The sequence below is a fragment of the Rutidosis leptorrhynchoides genome, chromosome 2 (genome assembly GCF_046630445.1).
Source record: "Rutidosis leptorrhynchoides isolate AG116_Rl617_1_P2 chromosome 2, CSIRO_AGI_Rlap_v1, whole genome shotgun sequence".
NCBI classification, from domain to species: Eukaryota; Viridiplantae; Streptophyta; class Magnoliopsida; order Asterales; family Asteraceae; genus Rutidosis; species Rutidosis leptorrhynchoides.
Window position 1 is genome coordinate 419,903,465 of NC_092334.1, and position 10,498 is coordinate 419,913,962.

The 10,498-nt window shown below is 36.3% G+C and overlaps 1 non-coding gene across 1 annotated transcript; it reads left to right on the top strand.

Annotated features, from left to right (window-relative positions):
• Positions 1-8,691: 8,691 nt before the first annotated feature.
• On the top strand, positions 8,692-8,798 carry LOC139895519 (small nucleolar RNA R71). Its single transcript, XR_011775955.1, has one exon. It is a non-coding gene; the product is annotated as a small nucleolar RNA R71 (small nucleolar RNA).
• The last annotated feature ends 1,700 nt before the right edge of the window (positions 8,799-10,498 follow it).

Here is a 10,498-nt window from a genome sequence, read left to right on the forward strand (position 1 = left end):
TGAGGGGAGAATTAAAGAACAGGCGGCCGAAGAAGCCAACACGAAACAACTCAAGAGGAAGTGAGAGGAAAACGGTGACAAGAGTCACCAGTACAACAACAATAACAATTACAACCACAACCGCAACAACAATCGCAACAATAACCGCAATCCTAGCAATAACTACAACAAACGTCCCAACAACAACAACTACTACAATAACCGTTTCAACAACAATAACAATCCCAACAACAACCTCAATAACAACAAACAACAGAAACAACCATGCTTCAGGTGTGCAGAGTACCATCCGAATGCGTTTTACACAACAGTTTGCACCAAGTGTAAGAGGAGTGGTCATGGCGTGGTAAAATGTGAGGTTTACGGACCAAAGAACAACAAAAATAAAGAAACAAATATGGTCGGAACAAATAATGCCGACGTAGTTTGTTATAAATGTGGAAAACCGGGCCACATTATTAGAAATTGCCCAAACCAAGGGAATACTAATGAACAAGGCTGCGGAATAGTTTTCAATATTAATGCGGCAGAAGCGCAGGAAGACCCGGAGCTTGTTACGGGCACGTTTCTTATTGACAATACATCTGCTTATGTTTTATTTGATTCGGGTGCGGATAGACGCTATATGAGTAGAGATTTTTGTGCTAAATTAAGTTATCCACTGATGCCTTTGGATAATAAATTTTTACTCGAATTAGCAAACGGTAAATTAATTACAGCAGATAATATATGTCGGAATCGAGAAATTAAGCTGGTTAGTGAAACATTTAAGATTGATTTGATCCCAGTAGAGTTAGGAAGTTTTGATGTGATAATTGGCATGGACTGGTTGAAAAAGGTGAGAGCAGAGATCGTATGTTACAAAAATATAATTCGCATTGTACGGGAAAAAGGAAAACCCTTAATGGTGTGCGGAGAAAAGAATAACGCGAAATTAAATCTTATTAGTAGTATGAAGGCGCAAAAACTAATAAGAAAAGGTTGTTACATCATTCTAGCACACATCGAGGAAGTTAAACCTGGAGAAAAGAACATCAGTGACGTTTTCGTCGCAAAAGAATTTCCCGATGTATTTCTGAATGAATTACCGGGATTACCCCCACATCGATCCGTTGAATTTTAAATAGACCTTGTACCAGGAGCTGCACCAATAGCTCGTGCTCCATACAGACTCGCACCCAGTGAAATGAAAGAATTACAAAGTCAGTTACAAGAACTTTTAGAGCGTAGTTTCATTCGACCAAGCACATCACCATGGGGAGCTCCTATTTTGTTTGTCAAGAAGAAGGATGGTACATTTAGGTTATATATCGACTACCGAGAGTTGAACAAACTTACCATCAAGAACCGCTACCCACTACCGAGAATCGACGACTTATTTGATCAACTACAAGGCTTATCGGTTTATTCGAAGATTGATTTACGTTCTGGGTATCATCAAATGCGGTTGAAGGAGGATGATATTCCAAAGACTACTTTTAGGACATGTTACGGTCATTACGAGTTTATGGTTATGCCGTTTGGGTTGACTAACGCACCAACTGTGTTCATAGACCTCATGAACCAAGTGTGTGGACCATACCTTGACAAGTTTATCATTGTTTTCATCGATGACATACTTATTTACTCAAAGAATGACCAGGAGCACGAAGAACATTTGAGAAAAGTGCTAGAGTTGTTAAGGAGAGAAAAATTGTACGCTAAGTTTTCAAAGTTTGCATTTTTGTTGGAAGAAGTTCAATTCCTCGGTCATATAGTGAACAAACAAGGTATTCAGGTGGATCTAGCAAAGATTGAAACCGTTGAAAAGTGGAAAACCCCGAAAACTCCTAAGCATATACGCCAATTTTTAGAATTAGCTGGTTACTACAGAAGGTTCATCCAAATTTTTCCAGAATAGCAAAACCCTTGACTGCATTAACGCATAAAGGGAGGAAATTTGAATGGAAGGATGAACAAGAGAAAGCGTTTCAATTGTTAAAGAAAAAGTTAACTACGGCACCTATATTGTCATTACCTGAAGGGAATGATGATTTTGTGATATATTGTGACGCCTCAAAGCAAGGTCTCGGTTGTGTATTAATGCAACGAACGAAGGTAATTGCTTATGCGTCTAGACAATTGAAGATTCACGAGCAGAATTATACGACTCATGATTTGGAATTAAGCGCGGTTGTTTTTGCATTAAAGACTTGGAGGCACTACTTATATGGGGTCAAAAGTATTATATATACCGACCACAAAAGTCTTCAACACATATTTAATCAGAAACAACTGAACATGAGGCAGCGCAGGTGGATTGAATTGTTGAATGATTACGACTTTGAGATTCGTTACCACCCGGGGAAGGCAAATGTGGTAGCTGACGCCTTGAGCAGAAGGGACAGAGAACCCATTCGAGTAAAAGCTATGAATATAATGATTCACAATAACCTTACTACTCAAATAAAGGAGGCGCAACAAGAAGTTTTAAAAGAAGGAAATTTAAAGGATGAAATACCCAAAGGATCGGAGAAGCATCTTAATATTCGGGAAGACGGAACCCGGTATAGGGCTGAAAGAATTTAGGTACCAAAATTTGGAGATATGAGAGAAATGGTACTTAGAGAAGCTCATAAAACCAGATACTCAATACATCCTGTGTAACATCACAGGTAACACGTTCCCCGTAGCATGATATTGTCCGCTTTGCCCGTAGGCGCACGGATTTTTCTTGGCGACCAAATACGACGAGCAATTTCCCAGGAGGTCACCCATCCTGGTAGTGCTCTCGCCTGAGCACGCTTAACTGCAAAGTTCTCGTGAGATCTGCTGCGCTTGTGGTCCCAAAACGCGTCATGCTAGGAAAGGTCTCCACACCCTTATAAGGCATGCTTCGTTCCCCTCTCCAACCGATGTGGGACGGATGTAACACGGATGTTACAATCCTCCCCCCTAATGGGACACATCGTCCTCGCAGTGCATGTTTGGTCCAGGGCCTGGCTCTGATACCATCTATAACATCCCAGGTAACACGTTCCCCGTAGCATGATATTGTCCGCTTTGCCCGTAGGCGCACGGATTTTTCTTGGCGACCAAATACGACGAGCACTTTCCCAGGAGGTCACCCATCCTGGTAGTGCTCTCGCCTGAGCACGCTTAACTGCAGAGTTCTCGTGAGATCTGCTGCGCTTGTGGTCCCAAAACGTGTCATGCTAGGAAAGGTCTCCACACCCTTATAAGGCATGCTTCATTCCCCTCTCCAACCGATGTGAGACGGATGTAACACGGATGTTACATCCTGGAACGGGGAAGATGTACAAGGATCTCAAGAAACATTTTTGGTGGCCGGGTATGAAAGCTGATGTTGCTAAATATGTAGGAGAATGTTTGACGTGTTCTAAGGTTAAAGCTGAGCATCAGAAACCATCAGGTCTACTTCAACAACCCGAAATCTCGGAATGGAAATGGGAAAACATTACCATGGATTTCATCACTAAATTGCCAAGGACTGCAAGTGGTTTTGATACTATTTGGGTAATAGTTGATCGTCTCACCAAATCAGCACACTTCCTGCCAATAAGAGAAGATGACAAGATGGAGAAGTTAGCAAGACTGTATTTGAAGGAAGTTGTCTCAAGACATGGAATACCAATCTCTATTATCTCTGATAGGGATGGCAGATTTATTTCAAGATTCTGGCAGACATTACAGCAAGCATTAGGAACTCATCTAGACATGAGTACTGCCTATCATCCACAAACTGATGGGCAGAGTGAAAGGACGATACAAACGCTTGAAGACATGCTACGAGCATGTGTTATTGATTTCAGATGCAGTTGGGATCGACATCTACCGTTAGCAGAATTTTCCTACAACAACAACTACCATTCAAGCATTCAGATGGCACCGTTTGAAGCACTTTAGGGTAGAAAGTGCAGGTCTCCAATTTGTTGGAGTGAAGTGGGGGATAGACAGATTACGGGTCCGGAGATAATGCAAGAAACTACCGAGAAGATCATCCAAATTCAACAACGGTTGAAAACAGCCCAAAGTCGACAAAAGAGCTACGCTGACATTAAAAGAAAAGATATAGAATTTGAAATTGGAGAGATGGTCATGCTTAAAGTTGCACCTTGGAAAGGCGTTGTTCAATTTGGTAAACGAGGGAAATTAAATCCAAAGTATATTGGACCATTCAAGATTATTGATCGTGTCGGACCAGTAGCTTACCGATTTGAGTTACCTTAACAACTCGTGGCTGTACACAACACTTTCCACGTCTCGAATTTGAAGAAATGTTTTGCTAAAGAAGATCTCACTATTCCGTTAGACGAAATCCAAATCAACGAAAAACTTCAATTCATCGAAAGAACCCGTCAAAATAATGGATCGTGAGGTTAAAAGACTTAAGCAAAACAAGATACCAATTGTTAAGGTTCGATGAAATGCTCGTAGAGGACCCGAGTTCACCTGGAAACGAAAAGATCAGATGAAGAAGAAATACCCGCACTTATTTCCAGAAGATACGTCAACACCTCCAACTGCTTAAAATTTCGGGACGAAATTTATTTAACGGGTAGGTACTGTAGTGACCCGAACTTTTCCATGTTTATATATATTAAATGAAATTGATATTTATATGATTAAGTGTTTCCAACATGTTAAGCAATCAAACTTGTTAAGACTTGATTAATTGAAATAGGTTTCATATAGACAATTGACCACCCAAGTTGACCGGTGATTCACGAACATTAAAACTTGTAAAAACTATATGATGACATATATATGGATATACATAAAAATGAGTTTATTGAATTAAGAAACTCGAAACGATATATATAACGATTATCGTTATAACAACGTCTTACTAAATACATATGAATCATATTAAGATATTGTTACACTATGTTTAAATATGATAAATGATAAGTAAACATATCATTAAGTGTTTTAACAATGAACTATATATGTAAAAACAAGACTAATAACTTAAGGATTTCGAAACGAGTCATATATGTAACGATTATCGTTGTAACGACATTTAAATGTATATATATCATATTAAGATATATTAATACATCATAATATCATGATAATGTAATAATTTAACATCTCATTAGATATTATAAATAATGGGTTAACAACATTTAACAAGATCGTTAACTTAAAGGTTTCAAAACAACACTTACATGTAACGACTAACGATGACTTAACGACTCAGTTAAATGTATATACATGTAGTGTATTATGTTGTAATAATACACTTTTGGAAGACTTCAAGACACATATAAAAGTACTTCTATTTAACAAAAATTCTTACAATTACATTCTCGTTCAATTTCATCAACAATTCAACTCGTATGCAACCGTATTCGTACTCGTACAATACCCACCTCCTAGACGTATATACTATTGGTATATACACATAATAATTCAGCTCTTAGCAGCCCTAGATAGTCAACAAATATGTGGAACCAACAATTAGACAACTAGCATGACTTATGAGCAAGGAAACAAAAACAAGAACTCCCTTTAACCCCACTCACCTTCACCACTCACCACCTACTCCATTTCACTTCCAATTTTCTTCCCAATTCTCTCTTAAAACACACACTCTCTCTTCCATGAACGTCTAAGTTACTATTTTTCCAGCAAAAATCATCAAATACAAGCTTTGGTTATTACCTGTAATCATCATAAAAACAATTACTCAAGAACACATCAAGAACACTTCCAAGTTTACAAGTTTACTTCCAAGTTTCCTAATCCATTCCAAGCAATCATCTAAGATCAAGAAACCTTTGTTATTTACAGTAGGTTATCTTTCTAAATCAAGGTAATATTCATATTCAAGCTTTGATTCAATTTCTATAACTATAACTATCTTAATTCGAGTAATAATCTTACTTGAACTTGTTTTTGTGTCATGATTCTATTTCAAAAACTTCCAAGCCATCAAAGATCCTTTGAAGCTCAAGTTATTTTTCATAATTTCTAGTAGGTTTACCTACTAAACTTGAGGTAGTAATTATGTTCATAACATCATTCGATTCATATATGTATAACTATCTTATTCGAAGATTTGAACTTGTAATCACTAGAACATAGTTTAGTTAATTCTAAACTTGTTTGCAAACAAAGTTAATCCTTCTAAATTGACTTTTAAAATCAACTAAACACATGTTCTATATCTATATGATACGCTAACTTAATGATTTAAAACCTGAGAACATGAAAAACACCGTAAAACCGGATATACGCCGTCGTAGTAACACCGCGGGCTGTTTTGAGTTAGTTAATTAAAAACTATGATAAACTTTGATTTAAAAGTTGTTCTTCTGGAAAAATGATTTTTCTTATGAACATGAAACTATATCCAAAAATCATGGTTAAACTCAAAGTGGAAGTATGTTTTCCAAAATGGTCATCTAGACGTCGTTTTTTCGACTGAAATGACTACTTTTACAAAAACGACTTGTAATCTGTATTTTTGACTATAAACTTATACTTTTTCTATTTAGATTCATAAACTTAAGTTCAATATGAAACCATAGCAACTTGAATCACTCAAAAAGGATTTAAAACGAAGAAGTTATGGGTAAAACAAGATTGGATAATTTTTCTTGTTGTAGCTACGTAAAAATTGGTAACAAATCTATATTAATCATATCCTAGCTAACTCATATTGTATTATACATGTATTCTAATATATTATGTAATCTTGGGATACCATAGACACGAATACAATGTTTTGACATATCATATCGACCCATCTATATATATATTTCGGAACAACCATAGACCCTCTATATGCAGTAATGTTGGAGTTATCTATACAGGGTTGAGGTTGATTCCAAAATATTATATATACTTTGAGTTGTGATCTAGCCTGAGGCTTGTATACACGAGGTCGTAGATTGATTCGAGATAATATATATTGCTTTATTTTTCTGTACATCTAACTGTAGACAACTAGTTGTAGGTTACTAATGAGGACAGCTGACTTAATAAACTTAAAACATTAAAATGTATTAAAAATATTATAAATATATTTTGAACATACTTTGATATATATGTACATATTTGTTATAGGTTCGTGAATCGACCAGTAGCCAAGTCTTACTTCCCGACGAAGTAAAAATCTGTGAAAGTGAGTTATAGTCCCACTCTAATATTTTGGGATGAGAATACATGCAGTTTTATAAATGTTTTATAAAATAGACACAAGTAAATGAAACTACATTCTATGGATGGATTATTAAACCGAATATGCCCCTTTTTAGTCTGTTAATCTAAGTATTAGGGAACAGACTCCCTAATTGACGCGAATCCTAAAGATAGATCTATTGGGCCCAACTAGCTCCATCTAAAGTACCGGATGCTTTAGTACTTCGAATTCATCATGTCCGAAGGGAGTCCCGGAATGATAGGGGATATTCTATATGCATCTCGTTAAGGTCGGTTACCAGGTGTTCACCATATGAATGATTTTTATCTCTATGTTTGGGATGTATATTGAAATATGAAATCTTGTGGTCTATTATTACGATTGATAAATATATAGGTTAAACCAATAAATCACCAACATTTTTGTTGACGTTTAAAGCATGTTTATTCTCAAGTGATTATTAAGAGCTTCTGTTGTTGCCTGCTAAAATATGGACAAGGTTTGGTGTCAGCATGCTTGTATAATATTGTTTAAAACTTCATTCTAGATTTACTTTGTTGTAACATATTAATATTGTAAACCAATATGTATTGTTAGTGTGTAAGTGTGATATTTTAGATTATCATTTCTGGATAATCTAGGTGGTGACTTTTTAACCTTGTCGATAAAATAAAGGTTATGGTTTGTTTTAAAAACGAATGCAGTCTTTGAAAAACGTCTCATATAGAGGTCAAAACCTCGCAACGAAATCAATTAATATGGAACGTTTATAATCAATATGAACGGGACATTTCAATTTCTTCTAAGCTCTTCGAAGGTTGGGATTGTTGATTGTAACCTTGGTTATTTTGTGATTGACTATAACCTTGGTTGTTTTGATAATTTGAATTGGCTTGATTGTTCTAAGGTTGGTTGTTGTAAGGTTGGTTGTTGTAAGGTTGTTGGTTTTGGTATTGGAAATTGTTGTTTCAGTTTTGATTATAGTTGTTGTAACCTTGATTTCGGTTTTGGTTTATGAATCCGGGTGGTGTATTGGTTTGGTTGTTGAATGATACTTATTTTTTATTAGGATTGTAGTAGCTTTGGTTAGATGTTCCTCCCCGTTGGTAATTTTGATTACTCACATAGTTCACATGAGCATCCGAATTCATGGGAATATCATCTAGATCAACATGATTGCATTGAGTAATTTGAGGACAAATCTTCGTGAGATGTGGACCCTCGCATCATTGACAACCTACTTGCATTGTAACTACCGTTTGTTAAATCTTCTTCAATTCTTTCCCAAATGTTTGAAATTGATTGTTCAAGCTTGCAAGCGTCACTTGTCCATTATCACTCTCGACTTGTGCTACACTTTTCCTTGTCAAATCTCGTGATCAAGGTGCCCATTCATACGTGTTGACCGAGATGTCTTCTAGCATAATTTCAGCCACATTTGGTGATTTGTACAAAATACCCCACCGGATGAAGAATCAAGATATTGCTTCGTAAAAGTATTACAACCCCGATAGAATGTGTTGATATACTTCTTCTTCGTCAAACCATGCGGTGGGCAAGCTCTTGGTAGCTTCTTGAATCGAACCCATGCATCATACAAACTCTCATCACCCCGTTGTGTGAACCCATTAATCTCCATTCTAAGCCGCTCTACTTTTGACGGTGGAAAGAAATGATTGATAAACTCGTTTGTTAATTCTTGAAAAGACCTTATTGAATCGGATGGTAAACTTCGCATCCAAGCTTTTGCGTCTCCTTAAAGTGTGAAGGGGAATGCCCTTAACTTAAAAGAGTCATCGGTGACGTTTTTGGTTTTGTAAATATCACAAAGATCATTAAAGTGTTGAATATGTTCGAATGGATTCTCATCTATCAACCCATGAAAGTATGTATCCTTGATCAACGTGAAAAAGTTACCCTCGATCTTCCAATTGTCCGCTTCAATTGGTGGTTTTGTAATAGTCGATGCTATCATTGTTGGTGCAACCAATCTAGCATTCCACATTGGTGTGTCGTTTGGATCATTCAATAATTCTTGATTAACCGGATGACCATTAGGATTGCCCTCTTCATTGTGAATCGGATTACCGTTTGGATCCATCTCTTCTAAACAAAATGGCAAAGCTTCGAAATTCTTTCTTAATACCTTTTCTTCTCTACGATTATAAACCCCGTGCACGTGACTTTCCGGATCGAAGAATGGATGTGTGAACTCTTGATCCTTGTGAGACCTTGTTTTCATACACCAAAGGTACCTATCCTTCAATCACAACACAAACACAAGCGGTTTTTCAAACGAAAATAATAATATAAAATGGGAAAAGTAACTTTCGTAAGGGTAAACCCCTACGAAAGGATCGAATAATTAAAAGTTTAAACCAAATAACCAACTAGGCTAACCGCATCCCCGGTAGCGGCGCCAAGAAAGTGTGATGCGTTCGTGCGATATACATCTTTTACCCTCTAAATTTATATTTGACACAAACACTGCAATCAAGCACACACAACTAACGAGCACTTAGAACCCGGTTATTATAGCACTTTAATGTAAGTATTCTTATCAAGTTCGTCCCAAGGGACACGGTGTAAGTCGGATATTTGAAACTATCAATTGTCCTAGGGTTTGTTTGATTGGGGGGGTTTCGATTGATATCAACTAACAACTAATACTTGCACAATTAAACAAACCTAAATTTATCAATTAAACTAGTAACAAGAAACAAGTAGTGAAGTATTAAGACTTAAAATAAATTAACTAAGACGTGTTCACTTATCTAATCCTCTCTATTGAAATGTCCCGTTCTTATTGATTAAAAACGTTCCATATTAATTGATTTCGTTGCGAGGTTTTGACCTCTATATGAGACGTTTTTCAAAGACTGCATTCATTTTTAAAACAAACCATAACCTTTATTTTATAAATGAAGGTTTAAAAAGCTTTACGTAGATTATCAAATAATGATAATCTAAAATATCCTGTTTACACACGACCATTACATAATGGTTTACAATACAAATATGTTACATCGAAATCAGTTTCTTGAATGCAGTTTTTTACACAATATCATACAAACATGGACTCCAAATCTTGTCCTTATTTTAGTATGCAACAGCGGAAGCTCTTAATATTCACCTGAGAATAAACATGCTTTAAACGTCAACAAAAATGTTGGTGAGTTATAGGTTTAACCTATATATATCAAATCGTAACAATAGACCACAAGATTTCATATTTCAATACACATCCCATACATAGAGATAAAAATCATTCATATGGTGAACACCTGGTAACCGACATTAACAAGATGCATATATAAGAATATCCCCATCATTCCGGGACACCCTTCG